This window comes from Corvus kubaryi, unplaced genomic scaffold (assembly GCF_017639235.1).
Source record: "Corvus kubaryi isolate FWS band 111438036 unplaced genomic scaffold, C.kubaryi_AGA036_p1.0 37300, whole genome shotgun sequence".
Classification (NCBI taxonomy): Eukaryota; Metazoa; Chordata; class Aves; order Passeriformes; family Corvidae; genus Corvus; species Corvus kubaryi.
The window spans coordinates 2052645-2062478 of NW_024581093.1; positions in this window are offsets into that span (position 1 = coordinate 2052645).

A 9834-nucleotide genomic window follows, 5' to 3' on the forward strand; every position below is an offset into this window, starting at 1 on the left:
ATGAATTGCTGGGATTTAGACAGGGCAGGGCTCGGAGCTTCAATTTAATCTCTTAGTGCCTGGCAGTCAATGCCCCGAGGGAGTGGAAAGGAGGTGCAAAGTGAAGCCCTTCCAAATTCAGGTCAGGAAGAGTCATAAGGACACAGAGCACTCGACAGATGGATTTCCCTGTTCTCCAGTCCACAGTAATTGAAGAATTATTGTGCAATTAGTGACAAAATAATATAGAGCAGAAAATGGGTTCAGAGTAGATGTTGACATTGGGGAGGGGATATTGAAGGTGGTGAAAAGGGGCACCACGATGTCCCTTGGTTTATGTCCCTGTATCTCCTGGACATAATCAATCTTGGGAGGAAGGAATAAACTCTGGAACAGGGGTTTTGCCTTCACTCAGCAGTTTTTGCAGCCAGGCCTTTGAGGGCTCCTGTAGTGTGAAACCTCTGTCACCTGCACCCACTGACCTCCCTGTGCATTTTAAAAACTTGTTTTCTTCTCAGTCTCCCTCTTTGCTTCTCCAGAGCTTCTCTTCTGTCTTGCCATCTTGGAAAGACTTCAGTCAAACCCATCAGAGAAAGATTTGGTTTTCATTGCTCACATGTGACGTGTCTTGCTGACCTTTTGGTGCATCTGTTAACCCTGGTCACTGTGACACTTCAATTTCTCCAAACAGAAAGCAGGAATGAAAAACCAAAGGGTTTTATCTGCACAGCTTCCACCTCTGAACTCAGTAAAACAACAAACGTTTAAATTGAAGGAGTTAATAAGTATCAGAACCCTTTTTTAGACCTCAGAGAAGTTCAGAGAATACAGCAAGGGAACAGCAGCGTCTGCAGAACTGTGATTCAGATTTCTTGTCCCTCCTTTACAGAGCTCACAGAGATTTTCTCGGGTATTAGCTCTGTCCCTTGTGCTTTGTGCTTTACTGACACTGAACCAAGCCTGCTCAGCTAATGCTTTTACAACTCAAAGAACCTATTTTATCTGATTATTTTTCAGCCACTTGAAATTAGGGTTTGAAACTGCTCTCACAAAGAGCCATCTGAACTGATGAGAATGTGAAAAAATAGCTCAAGTACCTATCAGAGAAATATCCTGACTGTCAGCTGCTTCTGGGGAAGATACAACTGCACTGAGCTACAAGAGGAAGCACCAAGAGCTCTTTAACCCCCTTTTTGCTTCTAAACAGGAAATTGTGTGAGCATGGTTTGAGGAACAAAGCGGGGAGAGCTGAGGTGGGAACTCTGCTAAAGCCCAGGGGGGGTGGGAGTGAGTCTGCATTTCAGCAGCTCGGAGGAAAACGCACGGAACGGGCTGTTCATTGATCCCAAACACCAGGACAGAACCAGCAATTCAGCACCTTATCTGTGTGCAACAAAAGGGGAAAGAACGGGAAAGGTGTTGGCTTTAATTCTCCATCATTGGTAGGAATAAGGAAAAGAGTTCTGTTAATGTGCTGTCTCTATGGTAACTCACTGTACTTGCTCACTGCTTCTTGCACTGCACAGCAAATACCTGTATCTTCTGTATGAACTCCAACATCTGGGGATTTTATGGACTTCTGACACGAAAGACCAGAAGATGTGGAAAAAAAAAAAAATTGGAATTGTCTCATTTCAGATTTCAGTTTTCGAGCTAGACTGCCAAAAATCCTAAAAACTAACCAGGTTTTTATTGGTGGGAAAACAATGAATGGGAGAGAAATATTCCCTCCAGCGAAAATGCCTTTTGTGGGCAGGGGAAGAATTGTTTTTGTAGTGTGTACTAGAGCTGTGTGTCCTTTCTCTTTCACATGCCCACTGTGTCTCAGGCATGGATCTAAGGAGAAGGTGTAGATTTTCTTTCTCTGAATGATGATTCCTTCCTGGCACTATTCAAAGGCAGAGTGCCTTTTCCCCCAGCTTGTCATATTCATATTTGAGTTTTTACTGGATCTTTTTGGAATTCATGAGACTCGTCTGGACTTCTGTAGTCTCTAGATCTGGCCCCAAGGAGAAGGTTTTGATCTGGAGATATCTCAGCTCCTCAGCACTTCAGCTCTTTTTCCTGATGCAAGGCTGGTATTTCACATTCATTTCAGAGTGCAGAGGTGGAAGGAGAGGGTGATGCTAAAATCACAGATTAAAGCAATGATACAGATGGACAAAAGTTCTCCTATCCCACACTCAAGGGCGGCTGCCACACTGGCCTTTTGACCGTGTTGTGGTTATTTGCTTCAGTATCCATGTCCCTCTCCTCTTTCTCAGTTCCTCTCAGAAACTGTTGCCTATCCCAGGCTGCCTAGGTCATTTCCAGTCTGTGCTAACACAGAAAAAGGGGCTCAGCAGAACATGAATCCTGGCAGATCAGGAGTCTTCTACCTCTAAAAATTTCCCAAGACAGAAGCATGAAAGTAACCCAAAGAAAAAAGTGAAAAGAAGCAAAAAATGATTATGGTAAGAAACACTGAGTTCATGGCAGATTAATTTGCAAGGGGGTTTCCTACTTTTCTTTCCACTGAAATACAAGGAAATTAAAAAATCCCTAGTTAATCTGCTTAATTTACTCACACCCTGAAACAATTAATGAAACTATTCGGGAAGCCAGTCAAAAGTGATGTTATAATCTCTCCTTAATTCTCCTAACACCTCTGGAAAATATCACAGTGGGCTCTGCTCTGGGTTCAGGCACTCACAGAGTGGCTGCAGCAACACAGCACAGTAACACCAAGTCCTCCCCAAAATCCCAGGAGTGCTTTATTCAAGCTACTGAGCTAAAGACTGCAATCATTCTTGTGCTTATCCCAAAGAGTTTTAAGTGTATAATGTCCTTGTTTCAAGGAATTGGTGGCCTCAGCTGGCTCCAGCATTTGTAATTCACGTTTTTGCTAGCAACAGAGGGAAGTTAATGCAATTTTAAAAGATTTTAGGTCCAGTTCATCCATGTTTAATGCATTGGGGAATGATCTGGCCCGTTCTGTGCATCTCAATTTGTTTGACTGCTTAAAACAGCAGCTGTGCCTGTGTGAAAGTAAAGAACAGGACTTACATAGTCAAACATATACAATTAGTGGCTTTTACTGCACAGTGAAAATGCCACGGCTCCGTGGCTGTGCCCTGGTGTAAACCAGGGGGGTTCCACTGTGAATGGCTGCAGCTCACTGTAGCTGGGACACTGAGAGGAGGCAGAGTGGGAAGGTAAGCATGGCTGGGGTGCTGATGACACTGGAATTTTGCCTGTTTCCTCTGGGCAGCAGCTTTGTGCTGTTTCCTGTTCCCAGTCCCAGGCCGTGTCCTTTCTACTCGTGGCTTCATCCTCTACTCATTTCTTTTACCCACTGACACTCCACCTTTCCACTTCCCGCTTTTTCATGCTCTGCTGACACATCCTCTAACAGCAGCAGCTTTGCTCTTCCTTCCAGCCACCCTCCCACTTCCTGTCCCATCCTTCTTCAAATCTGGGGTTTTGGCCGCTGTTTCCCTTCTGAACCCTTCCTACACTCATTTCTTTGTTTCCCGAAATGTTGGTCCAGCTTTGCTGATTTCCAGCTCTTTCCTAACTGGTGAAGGGAGCCTGTCCAGGAATGTCCCAGGAGCTCAGATCATATGAAAAATATGATAAATGACAGCTGGTGAAAGAGCCAGATAAAGCCCAAGCACCAGCTGAAGGATGAGTAAAATGATTTTGATAAGAACACAAACCAGACAGGTGACACAACAGGGAAGGGAACCATCTCACACTCAGAGCAGACTGAAATCAAGATGTGGAAGAAAGCCATGTAAACTTAGTTAATGTTGACTCAGCTGATGTCCCCAGGGAGATCCACTAGATCTGCCTTACAGTTTCCTTAGGCTGTTGCCTCATATTTGAGTCTTCATTAAAAAAAACCTTCAACCAACAACAAAAAACCCACCCGCTGCTTTCCCCCTCAAAAAAACTCCAGAGGGTTTATCTGAAGGGGTTCTTCAGTCTGTGCTCTGTATATTGGTGTGTGTTGAGCCTTCCTGGTGTGGTTCCAGGAACCACTGATATGCTTCAGGTACTGGCTGACCAGCTGGAACTGGGAGGAACAAGCTGGAAATGCTCAGCTGAAATCCTCATTACTGAGTGTTTGGCAGAATTATGAGCATTCATTCCTTGAAGCCAGTGATAAATGCCAAGGAAAGCTGAATTTCTAGGACTGCCTATTAAAGTGCCTCCAATGCCCACATCCCAGAGTGTGTATGAATGCCAAAATAGCTGGTTTAATTACTACATCTGATATATATCAACACAAATATTTTTAAATAGATGCTGTAAATTGTAAATGAAATATACTAAATCCTCTCCCTCTTTACTGCTACCAAGGGCTTTCAAAGTGTACAAACCTCTCACAACGTGCCTCGGACAGGCTGTGTGTCCAGTGAGACACAGCTCACTCAGGTGAAACACAGAAGGCCTTCAGAGTGCGCAAAGCAGCAATTGCTTGCTAAGGATATCAGCCCAAGAACAGCATCCATTTGAAACACCAAGGAGAATGTAGGTCAGGAGAACATGATTATCCAAGTTGGAGTTTGTCCAGGTTACCTGGATTACTACTGCTATAAAAAGCAGAATGGCACCATCAGTGAGTGATTAGGAGCTGTGTTTAGCAAGGCTTTGGAAGCGCCTAATGTGAATTAGTGTTCCATTCCAACCAACTTTTGGTACGAGTTGTGCATCCATTTCATTAAAATCTCCCCTTTATGCCATGGCATTCAGCTGCTGCTTCCTGGCCAGTCACAACAGTAAGTGTGACCTATTTTTTTCTAAAGTTTCAATGCAAAACAATTACACATCATCAAGGTCTTCTGCATTATATAAATTATAAAAAAAAAGTACTAAATGTTGAAACACTGGCAGTTGGTCATCTCTTGTGTTTTATTTTTGGGTTCTTTGCGGTCTCAGCCCTGCAAGGAACCTCCAGACTGAACAGGATTAAGGACTCTCCTTCCTATGAGCCCTAAATTGGTATCTCCAGCTGTAAACCTATTAGAAAGGCAATCAGTTCCCCCAAACCTACTGCAAAATGCACCTGTGCAGCACAGTGGATTTCCCGGGCAGAGCTCACCTCTGTGCTGGTGCCAGCTCGGGCAGCCTGACCTGCTCCATCACAATCTGTCATGAGCCAACACCTCTCACTGCCTTCCCTGCACTTCACTTCCAGAGAAATTAAAAATAAATCTCTCGTACCCAGAACAATAGTTATTGCCAAAGGAAACAGAGGCAGACTGGGGCATGTTCAAGGTTGAGTAATTCCTGACAGTTTTCTGTTCTGTGCTGGCCTGTCCCTTGCAGACCTATTTGCTGTCTTTGCTGACTCACAAATCCTTCCCTGTGGCAGACTTAAAAGACTTTATTATAAATACACCAATAATCTGAGCTGTCACTACTGTGAGCTGCTAAGCTTCTGCTTGGGGCACGGGTAATAATGAGTTCTTATATTCCTTTATTTTCCATGAGGGAGAACTAAACTGCATGGATTTGTTATCAGAACTCTGCCCTGGGGGATTCTACAGCTACTTATTCCTGCTTCCACGTTCTGGGGAAGGATGGATTCCTTTGGTTATTTTGCTTGTGAGCAGAAAAAAAAAGAGCAGCTAATGCTCCCTCCTTTGTCTGTGTGAATTGTGATATTCAGCAGGAGCTGCTGCAGTTCTTTATTCTGGAGGGCTCTGGTGCTCCACACAAGGGCTGAGGGAGAACATACCCATGGCTCCACAGCACACTGAAAAGCAGAGCAGTCATGGACAGGACTGTACAAGGTTCTGAGAGAGACCACGACTTCAGGAAGGAGGCTGTGACTGGAGCTTTGCCATAAGCAAGGAAAAGGGAAGCTGTGCTAAGCCTCCAGTGAGCACAAGTTCATTACCAGCTGTTCTATCCACAAGGTTTTGCTGCCCACCCTCAGCATCTCTGTATGCACCTTCCAGCTCCTCAGCCTGGGGCTGCCAGAGTAGAATAGCTCCCCTACTCATATTTTTATTCTGTGATGTTAATCAAATAGGCTAATTATATATGCCAGGGTTGACATTGGCAGGAATCATGGAACTGGCACCACCTCCCACCCCCTCACACTCCCCTTCTGTTCAGAGCCAGCGTATTATTAATCCCCTAACACCAAATCACTTTCATTCTGTTCTTCCAGTCATGGCAAATGCATGTGCCAATTAGACTTTTGCCCCTAATTTGCATGCGTCCCTGAGTTTTGAACAGCATGCCATAGGAAAATGGGTCAAAATTCAATGAAAAAGTATTCTGCCACCACTGCTTCTACAAAACCTCTGCTTTCCTTGAGAAAATGTTGATTTTCATGTGCTGGCATGAAAAAAAACTCCCCCAAACATGAAGCACTTCAATGTAGTTAAATTATTCTGCCTTGGCTTTGTGCCCAGGAAATATTTTTGGGGTTTGTACATACAGTTCTCTCGTGCATTTCCATTCAGAAGCGATAGGATTGATACTGTAATGATTGCTGGATTGCTGTGCTCTGAGAACATTTGCTGTGTTGTCTGCTGGATACAGAGAGGGGGTAATCACTCGTGAACTATTTCTGTGGGAGAGCCTTCATGCTGCACCAGCCATTTCAGACCCACTGCAGTTTATTCTGTGTCACAACCGTCTCTGGAGAGGCTGCAGCTGCTGCTATCAGACCTGGGATCAAAGCAAACAGGAGCTCTTCCCACAGTGGGCACCAAGGGCACTGCTGAATCAACCTCACTCTTCAACAAATGCGCTCATAAAGCTCAATCATATAAGACTCTGATCAAATACTGCACCTTCCGTCCTTAAAGCTCAGGCAATAATATAACCCCTCACAGTGCTTTTACTTTCTTTTAGCAGTTAGCAATTCCTCACATTGTTCCTATTCACTTTTGGCCATGTTCATCTACTGCTTCTTAAAAATAAAATTTAAAAAAACAATATGTCTCTTCATTACATCAAGTAAGAGGCAATTAAAGCCAGATTTGTGTGAGAGCTCACTGAGATGTTCTTTAGAGAACTGAAAGGGTCTTTTTGGTTCAATTTTCTCTATTTCCCATTTCAGGTGCTGTGATCCAGGAACTCCCCCCAGCCACAGAGCTCATTCCCCTTTCAGCCAAAACATGCAAGTACAAATGTGTTGCCCTAAGTTGTGCACACCACATTGGTTTGTGAAAAATCTTAGCTGGATTTAGAGGGACTTGTTTCAGCAAATGGTCAGAATAAGTCGAGATAAATCAGAGGAATTTGTGTTCACACCTATAAAGGTCCTCCAGCTTCTGCTTTCTGATAATCCTGTGGCAAATTGTAGGCAGGGAGCAGGATCATGAATTGCATAACCACAGAGCCACAGATAACATCCAGTGTGACTCAGAGCAAATGAAGAAATTTTTCCTCAGAAGCAGAGAAAATATCAGCTCTGTAGGAGCTCCTGCTCCACCTGGGGCAAGGACATGAAGGTCAGTGGGTGGAGCAGAATTGCTTTGCACATTTCAGTTTGGGAGAGTCAGACGGGCCTGAAATGCATTCAGCATCTAGAGAATGAAATATAATGAGAGATCCCCGGAGCTACTCTGCTTCATTGTGGGCACACCAAGGAATTCCACAGATCCCCTCCTGTTCATCACAAAGTTCATCTGATGGACAGAGCTTTGTGTACACGTTATGAGCATAAGTAGGACAAGGACAGAAAAAAATAAAGGTCCCTTTATGCTACTATAAATAGATACCCAAGAAAGACCCAAGCAAGCAGCCAAAGAGACAAAACCAGCCCGAGAAGCAGCCAAATAAATCCCCATCCACAGAAGCTCACAGAGCTCTTCTCAGCTGAGGCTGGAGGTATGCACGCAGCTAATTAGTACTTGCTTCTGCAACCAAATTAGTGACCTTTCAGAGCAGTACAGGGAATAGATGAGACTCCCCTACACTCCTCCTATAGGATTTAACAGAGCTCTTCTCCCAGGGCCCTGAAATTTTGGCACACAGAAAACGCACCAAAGCTTCTCTGGCTGCAGTAAGGGAGAGTTTTTCCAGGCAGAGCAATGCAAGACCAGCAGTTACAGACCTCACCCCACTGGGGTGTTCTGGAGCTGACAAGGGCCACCAGACCTCGTGGTTTCATTGCAAGGATCCTGCTGCTCTGAGTCACTGGAAAACAAACACCTGATATTCCCACTGACTCCAAGAGCAGCTGCGTTTGCTTAGGCTCAGAAATCAGGGAACAAAGGGCTCCCAGTACACAAAGGGTCAATGATAAAGCTCATGCAGGCCCATCTGCTCAGAACTGATTTCTGTGATGGAGAAAATAAGAAAGAGGGAGAGAAAGGGAGAAAAGCCCTTAAAGCGTGAGCCTTTTGGGGTTTCAGCATGAATCCTTTGCAGTTTGTGACTGAGGTTGCCATGGCAATCCTGAGCCTGTCTGAACAAAGGTAGAGCTGAAGGCACCTGCAAGTGGGCAGTGTTTGTGCCCTCTCTGCACACACTGCAATCAGCTCTGCTGGGCTGCCTGGGCACCTCCGTCTGCTGAAACATCACTGAGCAAGTGCCTCACCACCAGCTTTGGGGAAGGATTAGTACAATTAAAAGGCAAATTTTAATTTAGTATAACTAAAAAGTGTCTTTTGAAAACAAATTCTCGTTTCAAAGCCTGTTCCCAAGACTAAGGTACCTTCTGACTTTGGAGAGGGACAGGGGCTGCTGGGCAAAGGCATGGAGTGGTCTGGCTGGGGAGATTGAAGGTACAGCAAATCTGGGATCTAGACCCTAACACGGCTAAACCAAGTAGAGTTTGAAGTTACTTTGGACAACAGGACTGAATCGTGGCTGAAGAGGGAAAATACTGAATTTTCCCTCCTTCCCCACAACACACCAAGGTTATTCTGCAAGCAGCTGAGAACCTGCACCCACTTGCTCACTGAAGCACAGCTGGAATCCCAAAGAGGACCTCGAGCTCCTCCAGGGATAGATGTAGGGTGAGCACATAACCCTGCAGGCAGTTGCTGTGGAGTCAAAAGAAAGCCCGTCAAAAGACCCCATAGCAACTTTTATCCTGCAGCTTTCAAGCAAACTGTTACGGCAGGGAGAAGGAGGGCATGGGAGGTGGGTGTAAAACCCCAGCCATGCTACAGCTCCCTCCAGGACATTTGTGTTGTGCTCACATTTCTTGGCTCCTGGTTTCACTGTTATTTGTATGGCAGCGGGAGCCAGCACTTTTGCCAGCCTTTCTGATCACTGGAGAAGGCACCAGCAGCCACAGTTCCAGCTCAGCACAGAGGAGAAGCAGCTGTCTGTTAAACCATCGGAGAACTTTGCAGTGCAGTGGCTTTTGGAGCATAAATTAGTTTCTGTTAATGGGCCAGGTTGGCAAACGAATTCAACTGTTTCCTTTTAAATAGGGTTTTTTGCATCCAGTTCAGACAGTGTGTTTGAAGTGGGGGTTCTCAACTCAATGCTTTTTGGAGAGGTGTCCAGAGAACACATTCCTGAAGAACACCTGGGAATTTGGTGACATTGCAGTATTTGTAAGATCTTGTGTAACCATAGCTCCAAGAACCAACTACTAAGCATGATCCAGAACCATCTCTTTTACTGTGCCAGAAGTATCTGTCTGACTGTTTGGACAAGCCAAGTGAAATAAAGGAACAGGATATATGGGGAAAAACCACCAAGGAATCTAAAAAACACACCACATTTTTTTACAAAGCAAATTGTCAGCCTAACCAGTTCCACAGTTCAGGAGCTGGATGGTCGATTAGAGAGGTGCATGAGCTGGCATTGCTGCTAAGACAAAAACACATGCCCAGCTCTGCTCTTTGGCAAGTTACTGCATCTTTGACCCATCCCAAGCCATGACAGGCC